This window comes from Protomyctophum bolini (genome assembly GCF_963924005.1).
Source record: "Protomyctophum bolini genome assembly, chromosome: 18".
Classification (NCBI taxonomy): Eukaryota; Metazoa; Chordata; class Actinopteri; order Myctophiformes; family Myctophidae; genus Protomyctophum; species Protomyctophum bolini.
This window is the reverse complement of record NC_137879.1, coordinates 15,884,950-15,906,515: the sequence shown is the minus strand read 5'-3', so window position 1 is coordinate 15,906,515 and position 21,566 is coordinate 15,884,950. Positions and strand designations below refer to the sequence as shown.

Sequence of the window (21,566 nt, the reverse complement as noted above, 5' to 3'; positions counted from 1 at the left end):
GGTCGTTCTAGGCGAATGGCCGGAGAGCTCCCATCATTCACTCTGACCACTTTGGTTCCACCTTTAGGGTAGAGTGGACCTAGGATGTACAGAAACAAGGCAATATCCCTATGAATTACCTAATTACAAATATTCAAGTTTTGGATTGTGTTTGAAGAGACTCCTTATATACTTCTGAGAAAAAGAAAAAAAAACTGTAGGCTAGTATTCTAATTGACATTTTGCTCTCCTACTTTTTCTACATAAACAGACTGCACAGTTAAATAAACAAGAATGAATGTCTTTCATATAAGGACATAGCATAAGATCAGGACATTCAGATCAGACAGTACTTAAAATTAAAAAGTAGATAAACGATTGATGCCGTACCTCTTGTTGTAGGACGAGTAGTAAGGCTAGGACCTGTGGTTGGACGAGTGCCTTCTCTTTCTGTTGTGACTGCAATACCTGGGGACACAGATAGGAAAATTCAATTAGTATTCTAATTGAACCATTTCTTATCACATATTTTGTTACAGACACAGACTCCACAGATACAAGATTTGATGAAATTAAAATAAGCACTTAAAATATGATCAGACGTTTCAGATCAGTACATAAAATAAACTAGAGAAAGACTTTTGGTGCCGTACTTCTTGTGGGACTAGAAATATCTGCAGTTGTAGAATCTGGCTCTGGAACTGGTGTGGTTGAACGAATGTCTTCTCTTTTTGTTGTGATCTCAATACCTGGACACACAGATTGAGACATTCAATTACTATTGAACAATGTTGATATCCTATTTTGTTACAGGCACATGAGGCTACACGTACATGAATCCAACATATACTGTAAATGGAAAATATTGTGTAAACAAACAATCAATAAAACATTAATTTACACAACACGAACACAGTGTTGTCAATGAAGTTACCTATACAATGTTTAATCTGCAACACAATTTGATACAATATGTAGTGAGGGTCCCTGCTTCATCTCTCTCTCAGCTAAAGGGTCCTTGGTCAGAAAAACATGAAGACGCCTGCTCTAGTTAGAAATCCTGACACTCCTGGCACAAAACCAGACCTTGAAATGTAGCCGTCCACAGCCAAAGTGAGCATATTTTAACAAGTTATGCTGTTTTACTTTATATTTTGAGCACCTGCCCTGACCCTCTCTCTAATGGTCTATAAAATACTCACTGACAAATTTACAGGCTGTAGTCAGACATGGACTTTCTGGTCTTTGAACCAGCACATGAAACTTAAAATAAAAGTAGGGATAAACGTTTGTCATACTTGTTATTGTGGGACCAGCAGAGACTGTTGTGGTTGCAATACCTGGACTCACATGTACAGTATGAAAATGCCTCTACAATTCTAGATTTAATCTTTAAAATAAAATGTAGATAAACTTCTGATGCCGTACTTCTTGTTGTGGGATGAGTAGGAAGTCTAGTAACTGCGGTTGTAGAATCTGTCTCTGAAACTGCTGTGGTTGTACGAGTGCCTTCTCTTTCTGTTGTCACTGCAATACCTGGGGACACAGATAGGAAAATTCAATTAGTATTCTAATTGAACCATTTCTTATCACATATTTTGTTACAGACACAGACTCCACAGATACAAGATTTGATGAAATTCAAATAAGCACTTAAAATATGATCAGACGTTTCAGATCAGTACATAAAATAAACTTGAGAAAGAATTTTGGTGCCGTACTTCTTGTGGGACTAGAAATATCTGCAGTTGTAGAATCTGGCTCTGGAACAGGTGTGGTTGAACGAATGCCTTCACTTTCTGTTGTGATTGCAATACCTGGGCACACAGATAGGAACATTCAATTATTTTATTCTAATTGAAAAAATTATATCTATTTTGTTACAGACACAGACTCCACAACAAGAGTTTATGTAATTCAGATAAAGACTTAAAATAAGATCAGGCCTATTAGATCAGTACTTAAATAAAACTAGAGATAAACTTTTGCTGCCGTACTTCTTGTGGGATGAGTAATATCTGCGGTTGTAGAATCTGGCTCTGGAACTGGTGTGGTTGAACGAATGTCTTCTGTTTTTGTTGTGATTTCAATACCTGGGCACACAGATTGAGAAATTCAATTACTATTGAACAATGTTGATATACTATTTTGTAACAGGCACATGAGGCTACACGTACATGAATCCAACATGTACTGTAAATGGAAAAGATTGTGTAAACAAACAATCAATAAAACATTAATTTACATAAGACGAACACAGTGTTGTCAATGAAGTTACCTATACAATGTTTAATGTGCAACACAATTTGATACAATATGTGAGGGTCCCTGCTTCATCTCTCTCAGCTAAAGGGTCCTTGGTCAGAAAAACATGAAGACGCCTGCTCTAGTTAGAAATCCTGACACTCCTAGCACAAAACCAGACCTTGAAATGTAGCCGTCCACAGCCAAAGTGAGCATATTTCAACAGGTTATGCTGTTTTACTTTATATTTTGAGCACCTGCCCTGACCCTCTCTCTAATGGTCTATAACATACTCACTGACAAATTTACAGGCTGTAGTCAGACATGGACTTTCTGGTCTTTGAACCAGCACATGAAACTTAAAATAAAAGTAGGGATAAACGTTTGTCATACTTGTTATTGTGGGACCAGCAGAGACTGTTGTTGTTGCAATACCTGGACTCACATGTACAGTATGAAAATGCCTCTACAATTCTAGATTTAATCTTTAAAATAAAATGTAGATAAACTTCTGATGCCGTACTTCTTGTTGTGGGATGAGTAGGAAGTCTAGTAACTGCGGTTGTAGAATCTGTCTCTGAAACTGGTGTGGTTGTACGAGTTCCTTCTCTTTCTGTTGTGACTGCAATACCTGGGGACACAGATAGGAAAATTCAATTAGTATTCTAATTGAACCATTTCTTATCACATATTTTGTTACAGACACAGACTCCACAGATACACGATTTGATGCAATTCAAATAAGCACTTAAAATATGATCAGACGTTTCAGATCAGTAAATAAAAAAAACTAGAGAAAGACTTTTGGTGCCGTACTTCTTGTGGGACTAGAAATATCTGCAGTTGTAGAATCTGGCTCTGGAACAGGTGTGGTTGAACGAATGCCTTCACTTTCTGTTGTGATTGCAATACCTGGGCACACAGATAGGAACATTCAATTATTTTATTCTAATTGAAAAAATTATATCTATTTTGTTACAGACACAGACTACACAACAAGAGTTTATGTAATTCAGATAAAGACTTAAAAAAAGATCAGGCCTATTAGATCAGTACTTAAATAAAACTAGAGATAAACTTTGCTGCCGTACTTCTTGTGGGATGAGTAATATCTGCGGTTGTAGAATCTGGCTCTGGAACTGGTGTGGTTGAACGAATGTCTTCTCTTTTTGTTGTGATTTCAAAACCTGGGCACACAGATTGAGAAATTCAATTACTATTGAACAATGTTGATATCCTATTTTGTTACAGGCACATGAGGCTACACGTACATGAATCCAACATATACTGTAAATGGAAAATATTGTGTAAACAAACAATCAATAAAACATTAATTTACACAACACGAACACAGTGTTGTCAATGAAGTTACCTATACAATGTTTAATCTGCAACACAATTTGATACAATATGTAGTGAGGGTCCCTGCTTCATCTCTCTCTCAGCTAAAGGGTCCTTGGTCAGAAAAACATGAAGACGCCTGCTCTAGTTAGAAATCCTGACACTCCTGGCACAAAACCAGACCTTGAAATGTAGCCGTCCACAGCCAAAGTGAGCATATTTTAACAAGTTATGCTGTTTTACTTTATATTTTGAGCACCTGCCCTGACCCTCTCTCTGATGGTCTATAAAATACTCACTGACAAATTTACAGGCTGTAGTCAGACATGGACTTTCTGGTCTTTGAACCAGCACATGAAACTTAAAATAAAAGTAGGGATAAACGTTTGCCGTACTTGTTATTGTGGGACCAGCAGAGACTGTTGTGGTTGCAATACCTGGACTCACATGTACAGTATGAAAATGCCTCTACAATTCTAGATTTAATCTTTAAAATAAAATGTAGATAAACTTCTGATGCCGTACTTCTTGTTGTGGGATGAGTAGGAAGTCTAGTAACTGCGGTTGTAGAATCTGTCTCTGAAACTGGTGTGGTTGTACGAGTGCCTTCTCTTTCTGTTGTGACTGCAATACCTGGGGACACAGATAGGAAAATTCAATTAGTATTCTAATTGAACCATTTCTTATCACATATTTTGTTACAGACACAGACTCCACAGATACACGATTTGATGCAATTCAAATAAGCACTTAAAATATGATCAGACGTTTCAGATCAGTAAATAAAATAAACTAGAGAAAGACTTTTGGTGCCGTACTTCTTGTGGGACTAGAAATATCTGCAGTTGTAGAATCTGGCTCTGGAACAGGTGTGGTTGAACGAATGCCTTCACTTTCTGTTGTGATTGCAATACCTGGGCACACAGATAGGAACATTCAATTATTTTATTCTAATTGAAAAAATTATATCTATTTTGTTACAGACACAGACTCCACAACAAGAGTTTATGTAATTCAGATAAAGACTTAAAATAAGATCAGGCCTATTAGATCAGTACTTAAATAAAACTAGAGATAAACTTTTGCTGCCGTACTTCTTGTGGGATGAGTAATATCTGCGGTTGTAGAATCTGGCTCTGGAACTGGTGTGGTTGAACGAATGTCTTCTCTTTTTGTTGTGATTTCAATACCTGGGCACACAGATTGAGACATTCAATTACTATTGAACAATGTTGATATCCTATTTTGTTACAGGCACATGAGGCTACACGTACATGAATCCAACATATACTGTAAATGGAAAATATTGTGTAAACAAACAATCAATAAAACATTAATTTACACAACACGAACACAGTGTTGTCAATGAAGTTACCTATACAATGTTTAATCTGCAACACAATTTGATACAATATGTAGTGAGGGTCCCTGCTTCATCTCTCTCTCAGCTAAAGGGTCCTTGGTCAGAAAAACATGAAGACGCCTGCTCTAGTTAGAAATCCTGACACTCCTAGCACAAAACCAGACCTTGAAATGTAGCCGTCCACAGCCAAAGTGAGCATATTTCAACAGGTTATGCTGTTTTACTTTATATTTTGAGCACCTGCACTGACCCTCTCTCTAATGGTCTATAAAATACTCACTGACAAATTTACAGGCTGTTGTCAGACATGGACTTTCTGGTCTTTGAACCAGCACATAAAACTTAAAATAAAAGTAGGGATAAACGTTTGCCGTACTTGTTATTGTGGGACCAGCAGAGACTGTTGTGGTTGCAATACCTGGACTCACATGTACGGTATGAAAATGCCTCTACAATTCTAGATTTAATCTTTAAAATAAAATGTAGATAAACTTCTGATGCCGTACTTCTTGTTGTGGGATGAGTAGGAAGTCTAGTAACTGCGGTTGTAGAATCTGTCTCTGAAACTGGTGTGGTTGTACGAGTTCCTTCTCTTTCTGATGTGACTGCAATACCTGGGGACACAGATAGGAAAATTCAATTGGTATTCTAATTGAACCATTTATTATCACATATTTTGTTACAGACAATAACTCCACAGATACAAGATTTGATGAAATTCAAATAAGCACTTAAAATATGATCAGACGTTTCAGATCAGTACATAAAATAAACTAGAGAAAGACTTTTGGTGCCGTACTTCTTGTGGGACTAGAAATATCTGCAGTTGTAGAATCTGGCTCTGGAACAGGTGTGGTTGAACGAATGCCTTCACTTTCTGTTGTGATTGCAATACCTGGGCAGAAAGATAGGAACATTCAATTATTTTATTCTAATTGAAAAAATTATATCTATTTTGTTACAGACACAGACTCCACAACAAGAGTTTATGTAATTCAGATAAAGACTTAAAATAAGATCAGGCCTATTTGATCAGTCCTTAAATAAAACTAGAGATAAACTTTTGCTGCCGTACTTCTTGTGGGATGAGTAATATCTGCGGTTGTAGAATCTGGCTCTGGAACTGGTGTGGTTGAACGAATGTCTTCTCTTTTTGTTGTGATTTCAATACCTGGGTACACAGATTGAGAAATTCAATTACTATTGAACAATGTTGATATACTATTTTGTTACAGGCACATGAGGCTACACGTACATGAATCCAACATGTACTGTAAATGGAAAAGATTGTGTAAACAAACAATCAATAAAACATTAATTTACATAACACGAACACAGTGTTGTCAATGAAGTTACCTATACAATGTTTAATCTGCAACACAATTTGATACAATATGTAGTGAGGGTCCCTGCTTCATCTCTCTCTCAGCTAAAGGGTCATTGGTCAGAAAAACATGAAGAGGACTGCTCTAGTTAGAAATCCTGACACTCCTAGCACAAAACCAGACCTTGAAATGTAGCCGTCCACAGCCAAAGTGAGCATATTTCAACAGGTTATGCTGTTTTACTTTATATTTTGACTTTTGAGCACCTGCCCTGACCCTCTCTCTAATGGTCTGTAACATACTCACTGACAAATTTACAGGCTGTAGTCAGACATGGACTTTCTGGTCTTTGAACCAGCACATAAAACTTAAAATAAAAATAGGGATAAACGTTTGCCGTACTTGTTATTGTGCGACCAGCATAGACTGTTGTGGTTGCAATACCTGGACTCACATGTACAATATGAAAATGCCTCTACAATTCTAGATTTAATCTTTAAAATAAAATGTAGATAAACTTCTGATGCCGTACTTCTTGTTGTGGGATGAGTAGGAAGTCTAGTAACTGCGGTTGTAGAATCTGTCTCTGAAACTGGTGTGGTTGTACGAGTGCCTTCTCTTTCTGTTGTGACTGCAATACCTGGGGACACAGATAGGAAAATTCAATTAGTATTCTAATTGAACCATTTCTTATCACATATTTTGTTACAGACACAGACTCCATAGATATAAGATTTGATGAAATTCAAATAAGCACTTAAAATATTTTCAGACGTTTCAGATCAGTACATAAAATAAACTAGAGAAAGACTTTTGGTGCCGTACTTCTTGTGGGACTAGAAATATCTGCAGTTGTAGAATCTGGCTCTGGAACAGGTGTGGTTGAACGAATGCCTTCACTTTCTGTTGTGATTGCAATACCTGGGCACACAGGTAGGAAAATTCAATTATTTTATTCTAATTGAAAAAATTATATCTATTTTGTTACAGACACATAGTGCACAACAAGAGTTTATGTAATTCAGATAAAGACTTAAAATAAGATCAGGCCTATTAGATCAGTACTTAAATAAAACTAGAGATAAACTTTTGCTGCCGTACTTCTTGTGGGATGAGTAATATCTGCGGTTGTAGAATCTGGCTCTGGAACTGGTGTGGTTGAACGAATGTCTTCTCTTTTTGTTGTGATTTCAATACCTGGGCACACAGATTGAGACATTCAATTACTATTGAACAATGTTGATATCCTATTTTGTTACAGGCACATGAGGCTACACGTACATGAATCCAACATATACTGTAAATGGAAAATATTGTGTAAACAAACAATCAATAAAACATTAATTTACACAACACGAACACAGTGTTGTCAATGAAGTTACCTATACAATGTTTAATCTGCAAAACAATTTGATACAATATGTAGTGAGGGTCCCTGCTTCATCTCTCTCTCAGCTAAAGGGTCCTTGGTCAGAAAAACATGAAGACGCCTGCTCTAGTTAGAAATCCTGACACTCCTAGCACAAAACCAGACCTTGAAATGTAGCCGTCCACAGCCAAAGTGAGCATATTTCAACAGGTTATGCTGTTTTACTTTATATTTTGACTTTTGAGCACCTGCACTGACCCTCTCTCTAATGGTCTGTAACATACTCACTGACAAATTTACAGGCTGTAGTCAGACATGGACTTTCTGGTCTTTGAACCAGCACATAAAACTTAAAATAAAAATAGGGATAAACGTTTGCCGTACTTGTTATTGTGGGACCAGCATAGACTGTTGTGGTTGCAATACCTGGACTCACATGTACAATAATGAAAATGCCTCTACAATTCTAGATTTAATCTTTAAAATAAAATGTAGATAAACTTCTGATGCCGTACTTCTTGTTGTGGGATGAGTAGGAAGTCTAGTAACTGCGGTTGTAGAATCTGTCTCTGAAACTGGTGTGGTTGTACGAGTGCCTTCTCTTTCTGTTGTGACTGCAATACCTGGGGACACAGATAGGAAAATTCAATTAGTATTCTAATTGAACCATTTCTTATCACATATTTTGTTACAGACACAGACTCCACAGATACAAGATTTGATGAAATTCAAATAAGCACTTAAAATATGTTCAGACGTTTCAGATCAGTACATAAAATAAACCAGAGAAAGACTTTTGGTGCCGTACTTCTTGTGGGACTAGAAATATCTGCAGTTGTAGAATCTGGCTCTGGAACAGGTGTGGTTGAACGAATGCCTTCACTTTCTGTTGTGATTGCAATACCTGGGCACACAGATAGGAACATTCAATTATGTTATTCTAATTGAAAAAATTATATCTATTTTGTTACAGACACAGACTGCACAACAAGAGTTTATGTAATTCAGATAAAGACTTAAAATAAGATCAGGCCTATTAGATCAGTACTTAAATAAAACTAGAGATAAACTTTTGCTGCCGTACTTCTTGTGGGATGAGTAATATCTGCGGTTGTAGAATCTGGCTCTGGAACTGGTGTGGTTGAACGAATGTCTTCTCTTTTTGTTGTGATTTCAATACCTGGGCACACAGATTGAGACATTCAATTACTATTGAACAATGTTGATATCCTATTTTGTTACAGGCACATGAGGCTACACGTACATGAATCCAACATATACTGTAAATGGAAAATATTGTGTAAACAAACAATCAAAAAAACATTAATTTACACAACACGAACACAGTGTTGTCAATGAAGTTACCTATACAATGTTTAATCTGCAACACAATTTGATACAATATGTAGTGAGGGTCCCTGCTTCATCTCTCTCTCAGCTAAAGGGTCTTGGTCAGAAAAACATGAAGACGCCTGCTCTAGTTAGAAATCCTGACACTCCTAGCACAAAACCAGACCTTGAAATGTAGCCGTTCAAAGCCAAAGTGAGCATATTTCAACAGGTTATGCTGTTTTACTTTATATTTTGACTTTTGAGCACCTGCCCTGACCCTCTCTCTAAAGGTCTGTAACATACTCACTGACAAATTTACAGGCTGTAGTCAGACATGGACTTTCTGGTCTTTGAACCAGCACATAAAACTTAAAATAAAAATAGGGATAAACGTTTGCCGTACTTGTTTTTGTGGGACCAGCATAGACTGTTGTGGTTGCAATACTTGGACTCACATGTACAATATGAAAATGCCTCTACAATTCTAGATTTAATCTTTAAAATAAAATGTAGATAAACTTCTGATGCCGTACTTCTTGTTGTGGGATGAGTAGGAAGTCTAGTAACTGCGGTTGTAGAATCTGTCTCTGAAACTAGTGTGGTTGTACGAGTGCCTTCTCTTTCTGTTGTGACTGCAATACCTGGGGACACAGATAGGAAAATTCAATTAGTATTCTAATTGAACCATTTCTTATCACATATTTTGTTACAGACACAGACTCCACAGATATAAGATTTGATGAAATTCAAGTAAGCACTTAACGTTTCAGATCAGTACATAAATTAAACTAGAGAAAAACTTTTGGTGCCGTACTTCTTGTGGGACTAGAAATATCTGCAGTTGTAGAATCTGGCTCTGGAACAGGTGTGGTTGAACGAATGCCTTCACTTTCTGTTGTGATTGCAATACCTGGGCACACAGATAGGAACATTCAATTATTTTATTATAATAATCCAGTTAATTAATTAGATGTTTTATACATTGGAAGTACAGTTTCAATTTGCTTTGATGAAATTGTACCTGCTGGTGAATCTGTGGTGATTGTTGTTAAAGGTGCTGCTGTAGTGGGTGCTTGAGTTGGCGGCAAAACCACTGTAAAAATAAAACTTTCATATCAATATCAACGCAGGCCATGATATATAATTAATAACAAGGAAGAAAAAATACCATTAAACAGGTCATTAAAGAACAACACTGTGAGCTATTATCGGTTGAGTCGACAATTCTTACCCGTGACAACAATAGTTGACGTGTTCACAGGAAGGGAGAAATTAGAGCTGGATGCAGCCTCAACAAGAGTACTAGCCACAGAAGAGGCATCTGGTGTAGTTGCATTTTCCTCTTGGTTGAATATTAATTCAGCCTCCACATTTACTGATCCCGAGCTGTAAAAATGATTCATTATTATTAATTATAACATTTATGTTATAATAATTACCAAATGTTATGGTACATTAAAGGTACAAATCAATGATACGTTAATATTTATGTACTAAAAACATATATACTTAATACAGTATAACTCCATTGGTGCATACCTGAAGCCGGTTATAACAGTGCGATTGAAATAAGAAAACTTTGCGTTATAGACGATGTCCATCTGTAAACAGAAATTCAGTCATTGAAATTATTACAAAAAAAATTACACAGGAACTGTAAAAAAAAAACTTAGTTAACCACCTAGTTAATTTCATCGTTCATGATTAATAGATTTGATTAATTAATAACAATGTTCTAGAGAACATTTTGAAAGGTGGAGGCAGTCATTTGTTAAAAATCTTTTAATTTGAACTTTTGTTTAGTTATTTGGTAATTTTACAATTAAAGCAAAACATTTCCATAAAGTATGGTTATTTTTAATGATCATAATTATACATTTGCCAGAGATCAATATAATAGTAATATGCATGATAGGAGGAATCGCTGAAGTTATGGAGAATGTATTGGTAGGTGTTGGATCATCATAATGGTACTTACCACTGAAGCTACTTCGGTTGCTAAGTTCTGGAATGCGACTGAGGATGTGTTTTCAAGGTCTTTTGTGAAGGTTTGCGTTATTTTGAATTTTAACAAGACCTTTGGCTCTATTGGTGGTGCAGGTGTTGTAACTACAGATGAAGCACAATGGGTAGAAACAAACAATCAATAAAACATTTACACACACAAACACAGTGTTGTCAATGAAGTTACCTATACAATGTTTAATCTGAAACACAATTTGATACAATATGTGAGGGTCCCTGCTTCATCTCTCTCTCAGCTAAAGGGTCCTTGGTCAGAAAAACATGAAGACGCCTGCTCTAGTTAGAAATCCTGACACTCCTAGCACAAAACCAGACCTTGAAATTTAGCCGTCCACAGCCAAAGTGAGCATATTTCAACAGGTTATGCTGTTTTACTTTATATTTTGAGCACCTGCCCTGACCCTCTCTCTAATTGTGTATAAAATACTCACTGACAAATTTACAGGCTGTAGTCAGACATGGACTTTCTGGTCTTTGAACCAGCACATAAAACTTAAAATAAAAGTAGGGATAAACGTTTGCCGTACTTGTTATTGTGGTACCAGCAGAGACTGTTGTGGTTGCAATACCTGGACACACATGTACAGTATGAAAATGCCTCTACAATTCTAGATTTAATCTTTAAAATAAAATGTAGATAAACTTCTGATGCCGTACTTGTTGTTGTGGGATGAGTAGGAAGTCTAGTAACTGCGGTTGTAGAATCTGTCTCTGAAACTGGTGTGGTTGTACGAGTGCCTTCTCTTTCTGTTGTGACCGCAATACCTGGGGACACAGATAGGAAAATTCAATTAGTATTCTAACTGAACCATTTTTATCACATATTTTGTTACAGACACAGACTCCACATATACAAGATTTGATGACATTCAAATAAGCACTTAAAATATGATCAGACGTTTCAGATGAGTGCATAAAATAAACTAGAGAAAGACTTTTGGTGCCGTACTTCTTGTGGGACTAGAAATATCTGCAGTTGTAGAATCTGGCTCTGGGACAGGTGTGGTTGTACGAGTGCCTTCTCTTTCTGTTGTGACTGCAATACCTGGGGACACTGATAGGAAAATTAAATTAGTATTCTAATTTAACCATTTTTTATCACATATTTTGTTACAGACACAGACTCCACAGATATAAGATTTGATGAAATTCAAATAAGCACTTAAAATATGTTCAGACGTTTCAGATCAATACATAAAATAAACTAGAGAAAGACTTTTGGTGCCGTACTTCTTGTGGGACTAGAAATATCTGCAGTTGTAGAATCTGGCTCTGGAACAGGTGTGGTTGAACGAATGCCTTCACTTTCTGTTGTGATTGCAATACCTGGGCACACAGATAGGAACATTCAATTATTTTATTCTAATTGAAAAAATTATATCTATTTTGTTACAGACACAGACTGCACAACAAGAGTTTATGTAATTCAGATAAAGACTTAAAATAAGATCAGGCCTATTAGATCAGTACTTAAATAAAACTAGAGATAAACTTTTGCTGCCGTACTTCTTGTGGGATGAGTAATATCTGCGGTTGTAGAATCTGGCTCTGGAACTGGTGTGGTTGAACGAATGTCTTCTCTTTTTGTTGTGATTTCAATACCTGGGCACACAGATTGAGACATTCAATTACTATTGAACAATGTTGATATCCTATTTTGTTACAGGCACATGAGGCTATACACGTACATGAATCCAACATATACTGTAAATGGAAAATATTGTGTAAACAAACAATCAATAAAACATTATTTTACACAACACGAACACAGTGTTGTCAATGAAGTTACCTATACAATGTTTAATCTGCAACACAATTTAATACAATATTATGTAGTGAGGGTCCCTGCTTCATCTCTCTCTCAGCTAAAGGGTCCTTGGTCAGAAAAACATGAAGACGCCTGCTCTAGTTAGAGATCCTGACACTCCTAGCACAAAACCAGACCTTGAAATGTAGCCGTCCACAGCCAAAGTGAGCATATTTCAACAGGTTATGCTGTTTTACTTTATATTTTGACTTTTGAGCACCTGCCCTGACCCTCTCTCTAATGGTCTGTAACATACTCACTGACAAATTTACAGGCTGTAGTCAGAAATGGACTTTCTGGTCTTTGAACCAGCACATAAAACTTAAAATAAAAATAGGGATAAACGTTTGCCGTACTTGTTATTGTGGGACCAGCATAGACTGTTATGGTTGCAATACCTGGACTCACATGTACAATATGAAAATGCCTCTACAATTCTAGATTTAATCTTTAAAATAAAATGTAGATAAACTTCTGATGCCGTACTTCTTGTTGTGGGATGAGTAGGAAGTCTAGTAACTGCGGTTGTAGAATCTGTCTCTGAAACTGGTGTGGTTGTACGAGTGCCTTCTCTTTCTGTTGTGACTGCAATACCTGGGGACACAGATAGGAAAATTCAATTAGTATTCTAATTGAACCATTTCTTATCACATATTTTGTTAAAGACACAGACTCCACAGATATAAGATTTGATGAAATTCAAAAAAGCACTTAAAATATGTTCAGACGTTTCAGATCAGTACATAAAATAAACTAGAGAAAGACTTTTGGTGCCGTACTTCTTGTGGGACTAGAAATATCTGCAGTTGTAGAATCTGGCTCTGGAACAGGTGTGGTTGAACGAATGCCTTCACTTTCTGTTGTGATTGCAATACCTGGGCACACAGATAGGAACATTCAATTATTTTATTCTAATTGAAAAAATTATATCTATTTTGTTACAGACACAGACTGCACAACAAGAGTTTATGTAATTCAGATAAAGACTTAAAATAAGATCAGGCCTATTAGATCAGTACTTAAATAAAACTACAGATAAACATTTGCTGCCGTACTTCTTGTGGGATGAGTAATATCTGCGGTTGTAGAATCTGGCTCTGGAACTGGTGTGGTTGAACGAATGTCTTCTCTTTTTGTTGTGATTTCAATACCTGGGCACACAGATTGATAAATTCAATTACTATTGAACAATGTTGACATCCTATTTTGTTACAGGCACATGAGGCAACACGTACATGAATCCAACATATACTGTAAATGGAAAAGATTGTGTAAACAAACAATCAATAAAACATTAATTTACACAACACGAACACAGTGCTGTCAATGAAGTTACCTATACAATGTTTAATCTGCAACACAATTTGATACAATATGTAGTGAGGGTCCCTGCTTCATCTCTCTCTCAGCTAAAGGGTCCTTGGTCAGAAAAACATGAAGACGCCTGCTCTAGTTAGAAATCCTGACACTCCTAGAACAAAACCAGACCTTGATATGTAGCCGTCCACAGCCAAAGTGAGCATATTTCAACAGGTTATGCTGTTTTACTTTATATTTTGAACACCTGCCCTGACCCTCTCTCTAATGGTCTATAAAATACTCACTGACAAATGTACAGGCTGTAGTCAGACATGGACTTTCTGGTCTTTGAACCAGCACATAAAACTTAAAATAAAAGTAGGGATAAACGTTTGTCATACTTGTTATTGTGGGACCAGCAGAGACTGTTGTTGTTGCAATACCCGGACACACATGTACAGTATGAAAATGCCTCTAAAATTCAAGATTTCATCTTTAAAATAAAATGTAGATAAACTTCTGATGCCATACTTCTTGTTGTGGGATGAGTAGGAAGTCTAGTAACTGCGGTTGTAGAATCTGTCTCTGAAACTGGTGTGGTTGTACGAGTGCCTTCTCTTTCTGTTGTGACTGCAATACCTGGGGACACTGATAGGAAAATTAAATTAGTATTCTAATTTAACCATTTTTTTATCACATATTTTGTTACAGACACAGACTCCACAGATATAAGATTTGATGAAATTCAAATAAGCACTTAAAATATGTTCAGACGTTTCAGATCAATACATAAAATAAACTAGAGAAAGACTTTTGGTGCCGTACTTCTTGTGGGACTAGAAATATCTGCAGTTGTAGAATCTGGCTCTGGAACAGGTGTGGTTGAACGAATGCCTTCACTTTCTGTTGTGATTGCAATACCTGGGCACACAGATAGGAACATTCAATTATTTTATTCTAATTGAAAAAATTATATCTATTTTGTTACAGACACAGACTGCACAACAAGAGTTTATGTAATTCAGATAAAGACTTAAAATAAGATCAGGCCTATTAGATCAGTACTTAAATAAAACTAGAGATAAACTTTTGCTGCCGTACTTCTTGTGGGATGAGTAATATCTGCGGTTGTAGAATCTGGCTCTGGAACTGGTGTGGTTGAACGAATGTCTTCTCTTTTTGTTGTGATTTCAATACCTGGGCACACAGATTGAGACATTAAATTACTATTGAACAATGTTGATATCCTATTTTGTTACAGGCACATGAGGCTACACGTACAAGAATCCAACATATACTGTAAATGGAAAATATTGTGTAAACAAACAATCAATAAAACATTAATTTACACAACACGAACACAGTGTTGTCAATGAAGTTACCTATACAATGTTTAATCTGCAACACAATTTAATACAATATTATGTAGTGAGGGTCCCTGCTTCATCTCTCTCTCAGCTAAAGGGTCCTTGGTCAGAAAAACATGAAGACGCCTGCTCTAGTTAGAGATCCTGACACTCCTAGCACAAAACCAGACCTTGAAATGTAGCCGTCCACAGCCAAAGTGAGCATATTTCAACAGGTTATGCTGTTTTACTTTATATTTTGACTTTTGAGCACCTGCCCTGACCCTCTCTCTAATGGTCTGTAACATACTCACTGACAAATTTACAGGCTGTAGTCAGAAATGGACTTTCTGGTCTTAAACCAGCACATAAAACTTAAAATAAAAATAGGGATAAACGTTTGCCGTACTTGTTATTGTGGGACCAGCATAGACTGTTATGGTTGCAATACCTGGACTCACATGTACAATATGAAAATGCCTCTACAATTCTAGATTTAATCTTTAAAATAAAATGTAGATAAACTTCTGATGCCGTACTTCTTGTTGTGGGATGAGTAGGAAGTCTAGTAACTGCGGTTGTAGAATCTGTCTCTGAAACTGGTGTGGTTGTACGAGTGCCTTCTCTTTCTGTTGTGACTGCAATACCTGGGGACACAGATAGGAAAATTCAATTAGTATTCTAATTGAACCATTTCTTATCACATATTTTGTTAAAGACACAGACTCCACAGATATAAGATTTGATGAAATTCAAAAAAGCACTTAAAATATGTTCAGACGTTTCAGATCAGTAGATAAAATAAACTAGAGAAAGACTTTTGGTGCCGTACTTCTTGTGGGACTAGAAATATCTGCAGTTGTAGAATCTGGCTCTGGAACAGGTGTGGTTGAACGAATGCCTTCACTTTCTGTTGTGATTGCAATACCTGGGCACACAGATAGGAACATTCAATTATTTTATTCTAATTGAAAAAATTATATCTATTTTGTTACAGACACAGACTGCACAACAAGAGTTTATGTAATTCAGATAAAGACTTAAAATAAGATCAGGCCTATTAGATCAGTACTTAAATAAAACTACAGATAAACATTTGCTGCCGTACTTCTTGTGGGATGAGTAATATCTGCGGTTGTAGAATCTGGCTCTGGAACTGGTGTGGTTGAACGAATGTCTTCTCTTTTTGTTGTGATTTCAATACCTGGGCACACAGATTGATAAATTCAATTACTATTGAACAATGTTGACATCCTATTTTGTTACAGGCACATGAGGCTATACACGTACATGAATCCAACATATACTGTAAATGGAAAAGATTGTGTAAACAAACAATCAATAAAACATTAATTTACACAACACGAACACAGTGCTGTCAATGAAGTTACCTATACAATGTTTAATCTGCAACACAATTTGATACAATATGTAGTGAGGGTCCCTGCTTCATCTCTCTCTCAGCTAAAGGGTCCTTGGTCAGAAAAACATGAAGACGCCTGCTCTAGTTAGAAATCCTGACACTCCTAGAACAAAACCAGACCTTGATATGTAGCCGTCCACAGCCAAAGTGAGCATATTTCAACAGGTTATGCTGTTTTACTTTATATTTTGAACACCTGCCCTGACCCTCTCTCTAATGGTCTATAAAATACTCACTGACAAATGTACAGGCTGTAGTCAGACATGGACTTTCTGGTCTTTGAACCAGCACATAAAACTTAAAATAAAAGTAGGGATAAACGTTTGTCAGATAAACGTTTGTCATACTTGTTATTGTGGGACCAGCAGAGACTGTTGTTGTTGCAATACCCGGACACACATGTACAGTATGAAAATGCCTCTAAAATTCAAGATTTCATCTTTAAAATAAAATGTAGATAAACTTCTGATGCCATACTTCTTGTTGTGGGATGAGTAGGAAGTCTAGTAACTGCGGTTGTAGAATCTGTCTCTGAAACTGGTGTGGTTGTACGAGTGCCTTCTCTTTCTGTTGTGACTGCAATACCTGGGGACACTGATAGGAAAATTAAATTAGTATTCTAATTTAACCATTTTTTATCACATATTTTGTTACAGACACAGACTCCACAGATATAAGATTTGATGAAATTCAAATAAGCACTTAAAATATGTTCAGACGTTTCAGATCAATACATAAAATAAACTAGAGAAAGACTTTTGGTGCCGTACTTCTTGTGGGACTAGAAATATCTGCAGTTGTAGAATCTGGCTCTGGAACAGGTGTGGTTGAACGAATGCCTTCACTTTCTGTTGTGATTGCAATACCTGGGCACACAGATAGGAACATTCAATTATTTTATTCTAATTGAAAAAATTATATCTATTTTGTTACAGACACAGACTGCACAACAAGAGTTTATGTAATTCAGATAAAGACTTAAAATAAGATCAGGCCTATTAGATCAGTACTTAAATAAAACTAGAGATAAACTTTTGCTGCCGTACTTCTTGTGGGATGAGTAATATCTGCGGTTGTAGAATCTGGCTCTGGAACTGGTGTGGTTGAACGAATGTCTTCTCTTTTTGTTGTGATTTCAATACCTGGGCACACAGATTGAGACATTAAATTACTATTGAACAATGTTGATATCCTATTTTGTAACAGGCACATGAGGCTACACGTACAAGAATCCAACATATACTGTAAATGGAAAATATTGTGTAAACAAACAATCAATAAAACATTAATTTACACAACACGAACACAGTGTTGTCAATGAAGTTACCTATACAATGTTTAATCTGCAACACAATTTAATACAATATTATGTAGTGAGGGTCCCTGCTTCATCTCTCTCTCAGCTAAAGGGTCCTTGGTCAGAAAAACATGAAGACGCCTGCTCTAGTTAGAGATCCTGACACTCCTAGCACAAAACCAGACCTTGAAATGTAGCCGTCCACAGCCAAAGTGAGCATATTTCAACAGGTTATGCTGTTTTACTTTATATTTTGACTTTTGAGCACCTGCCCTGACCCTCTCTCTAATGGTCTGTAACATACTCACTGACAAATTTACAGGCTGTAGTCAGAAATTGACTTTCTGGTCTTTGAACCAGCACATAAAACTTAAAATAAAAATAGGGATAAACGTTTGCCGTACTTGTTATTGTGGGACCAGCATAGACTGTTATGGTTGCAATACCTGGACTCACATGTACAATATGAAAATGCCTCTACAATTCTAGATTTAATCTTTAAAATAAAATGTAGATAAACTTCTGATGCCGTACTTCTTGTTGTGGGATGAGTAGGAAGTCTAGTAACTGCGGTTGTAGAATCTGTCTCTGAAACTGGTGTGGTTGTACGAGTGCCTTCTCTTTCTGTTGTGACTGCAATACCTGGGGACACAGATAGGAAAATTCAATTAGTATTCTAATTGAACCATTTCTTATCACATATTTTGTTAAAGACACAGACTCCACAGATATAAGATTTGATGAAATTCAAAAAAGCACTTAAAACATGTTCAGACGTTTCAGATCAGTACATAAAATAAACTAGAGAAAGACTTTTGGTGCCGTACTTCTTGTGGGACTAGAAATATCTGCAGTTGTAGAATCTGGCTCTGGAACAGGTGTGGTTGAACGAATGCCTTCACTTTCTGTTGTGATTGCAATACCTGGGCACACAGATAGGAACATTCAATTATTTTATTCTAATTGAAAAAATTATATCTATTTTGTTACAGACACAGACTGCACAACAAGAGTTTATGTAATTCAGATAAAGACTTAAAATAAGATCAGGCCTATTAGATCAGTACTTAAATAAAACTAGAGATAAACTTTTGCTGCCGTACTTCTTGTGGGATGAGTAATATCTGCGGTTGTAGAATCTGGCTCTGGAACTGGTGTGGTTGAACGAATGTCTTCTCTTTTTGTTGTGATTTCAATACCTGGGCACACAGATTGAGACATTCAATTACTATTGAACAATGTTGATATCCTATTTTGTTACAGGCACATGAGGCTACACGTACATGAATCCAACATATACTGTAAATGGAAAATATTGTGTAAACAAACAATCAATAAAACATTAATTTACACAACACGAACACAGTGTTGTCAATGAAGTTACCTATACAATGTTTAATCTGCAACACAATTTGATACAATATTATGTAGTGAGGGTCCCTGCTTCATCTCTCTCTCAGCTAAAGGGTCCTTGGTCAGAAAAACATGAAGACGCCTGCTCTAGTTAGAGATCCTGACACTCCTAGCACAAAACCAGACCTTGAAATGTAGCCGTCCACAGCCAAAGTGAGCATATTTCAACAGGTTATGCTGTTTTACTTTATATTTTGACTTTTGAGCACCTGTCCTGACCCTCTCTCTAATGGTCTGTAACATACTCACTGACAAATTTACAGGCTGTAGTCAGACATGGACTTTCTGGTCTTTGAACCAGCACATAAAACTTAAAATAAAAATAGGGATAAACGTTTGCCGTACTTGTTATTGTGGGACCAGCATAGACTGTTGTGGTTGCAATACCTGGACTCACATGTACAATATGAAAATGCCTCTACAATTCTAGATTTAATCTTTAAAATAAAATGTAGATAAACTTCTGATGCCGTACTTCTTGTTGTGGGATGAGTAGGAAGTCTAGTAACTGCGGTTGTAGAATCTGTCTCTGAAACTGGTGTGGTTGTACGAGTGCCTTCTCTTTCTGTTGTGACTGCAATACCTGGGGACACAGATAGGAAAATTCAATTAGTATTCTAATTGAACCATTTCTTATCACATATTTTGTTACAGACACAGACTCCACAGATACAAGATTTGATGAAATTCAAATAAGCACTTAAAATATGTTCAGACGTTTCAGATCAGTACATAAAATAAACCAGAGAAAGACTTTTGGTGCCGTACTTCTTGTGGGACTAGAAATATCTGCAGTTGTAGAATCTGGCTCTGGAACAGGTGTGGTTGAACGAATGCCTTCACTTTCTGTTGTGATTGCAATACCTGGGCACACAGATAGGAACATTCAATTATTTTATTATAATAATCCAGTTAATTCATTAGATGTTTTATACATTGGAAGTACAGTTTCAATTTGCTTTGATGAAATTGTACCTGCTGGTGAATCTGTGGTGATTGTTGTTAAAGGTGCTGCTGTAGTGGGTGCTTGAGTTGGCGGCAAAACCACTGTAAAAATAAAACTTTCATATCAATATCAACGCAGGCCATGATATATAATTAATAACAAGGAAGAAAAAATACCATTAAACAGGTCATTAAAGAACAACACTTTGAGCTATTATCGGTTGAGTCGACAATTCTTACCCGTGACAACAATAGTTGACGTGTTCACAGGAAGGGAGAAATTAGAGCTGGATGCAGCCTCAACAAGAGTACTAGCCACAGAAGAGGCATCTGGTGTAGTTGCATTTTCCTCTTGGTTGAATATTAATTCAGCCTCCACATTTACTGATCCCGAGCTGTAAAAATGATTCATTATTATTAATTATAACATTTATGTTATAATAATTACCAAATGTTATGGTACATTAAAGGTACAAATCAATGATACGTTAATATTTATGTACTAAAAACATATATACTTAATACAGTATAACTCCATTGGTGCATACCTGAAGCCGGTTATAACAGTGCGATTGAAATTAGAAAACTTTGCGTTATAGACGATGTCCATCTGTAAACAGAAATTCAGTCATTGAAATTATTACAAAAAAAATTACACAGGAACTGTAAAAAAAAAACTTAGTATCCCACCTAGTTAATTTCATCGTTCATGATTAATAGATTTGATTAATTAATAACAATGTTCTAGAGAACATTTTGAAAGGTGGAGGCAGTCATTTGTTAAAAATCATTTAATTTGAACTTGTTTAGTTATTTGGTAATTTTACAATTAAAGCAAAACATTTCCATAAAGTATGGTTATTTTTAATGATCATAATTATACATTTGCCAGAGATCAATATAATAGTAATATGCATGATAGGAGGAATCGCTGAAGTTATGGAGAATGTATTGGTAGGTGTTGGATCATCATAATGGTACTTACCACTGAAGCTACTTCGGTTGCTAAGTTCTGGAATGCGACTGAGGATGTGTTTTCAAGGTCTTTTGTGAAGGTT

General features: G+C 36.3%; 2 long non-coding RNA genes across 2 annotated transcripts; both read right to left on the bottom strand.

Moving 5' to 3' along the window:
• Positions 1 to 9,968: 9,968 nt before the first annotated feature.
• Positions 9,969 to 10,546, bottom strand: LOC308332782. The gene is made up of 3 exons (XR_013965743.1): positions 10,493 to 10,546; positions 10,185 to 10,339; positions 9,969 to 10,046 (listed from the first exon to the last, which is right to left on the bottom strand). It is a non-coding gene; the product is annotated as an uncharacterized lncRNA (long non-coding RNA).
• Positions 10,547 to 20,532: 9,986 nt separating this feature from the next.
• On the bottom strand, positions 20,533 to 21,110 carry LOC308332836. The gene is made up of 3 exons (XR_013965753.1): positions 21,057 to 21,110; positions 20,749 to 20,903; positions 20,533 to 20,610 (listed from the first exon to the last, which is right to left on the bottom strand). It is a non-coding gene; the product is annotated as an uncharacterized lncRNA (long non-coding RNA).
• Between the last annotated feature and the right edge of the window lie 456 nt (positions 21,111 to 21,566).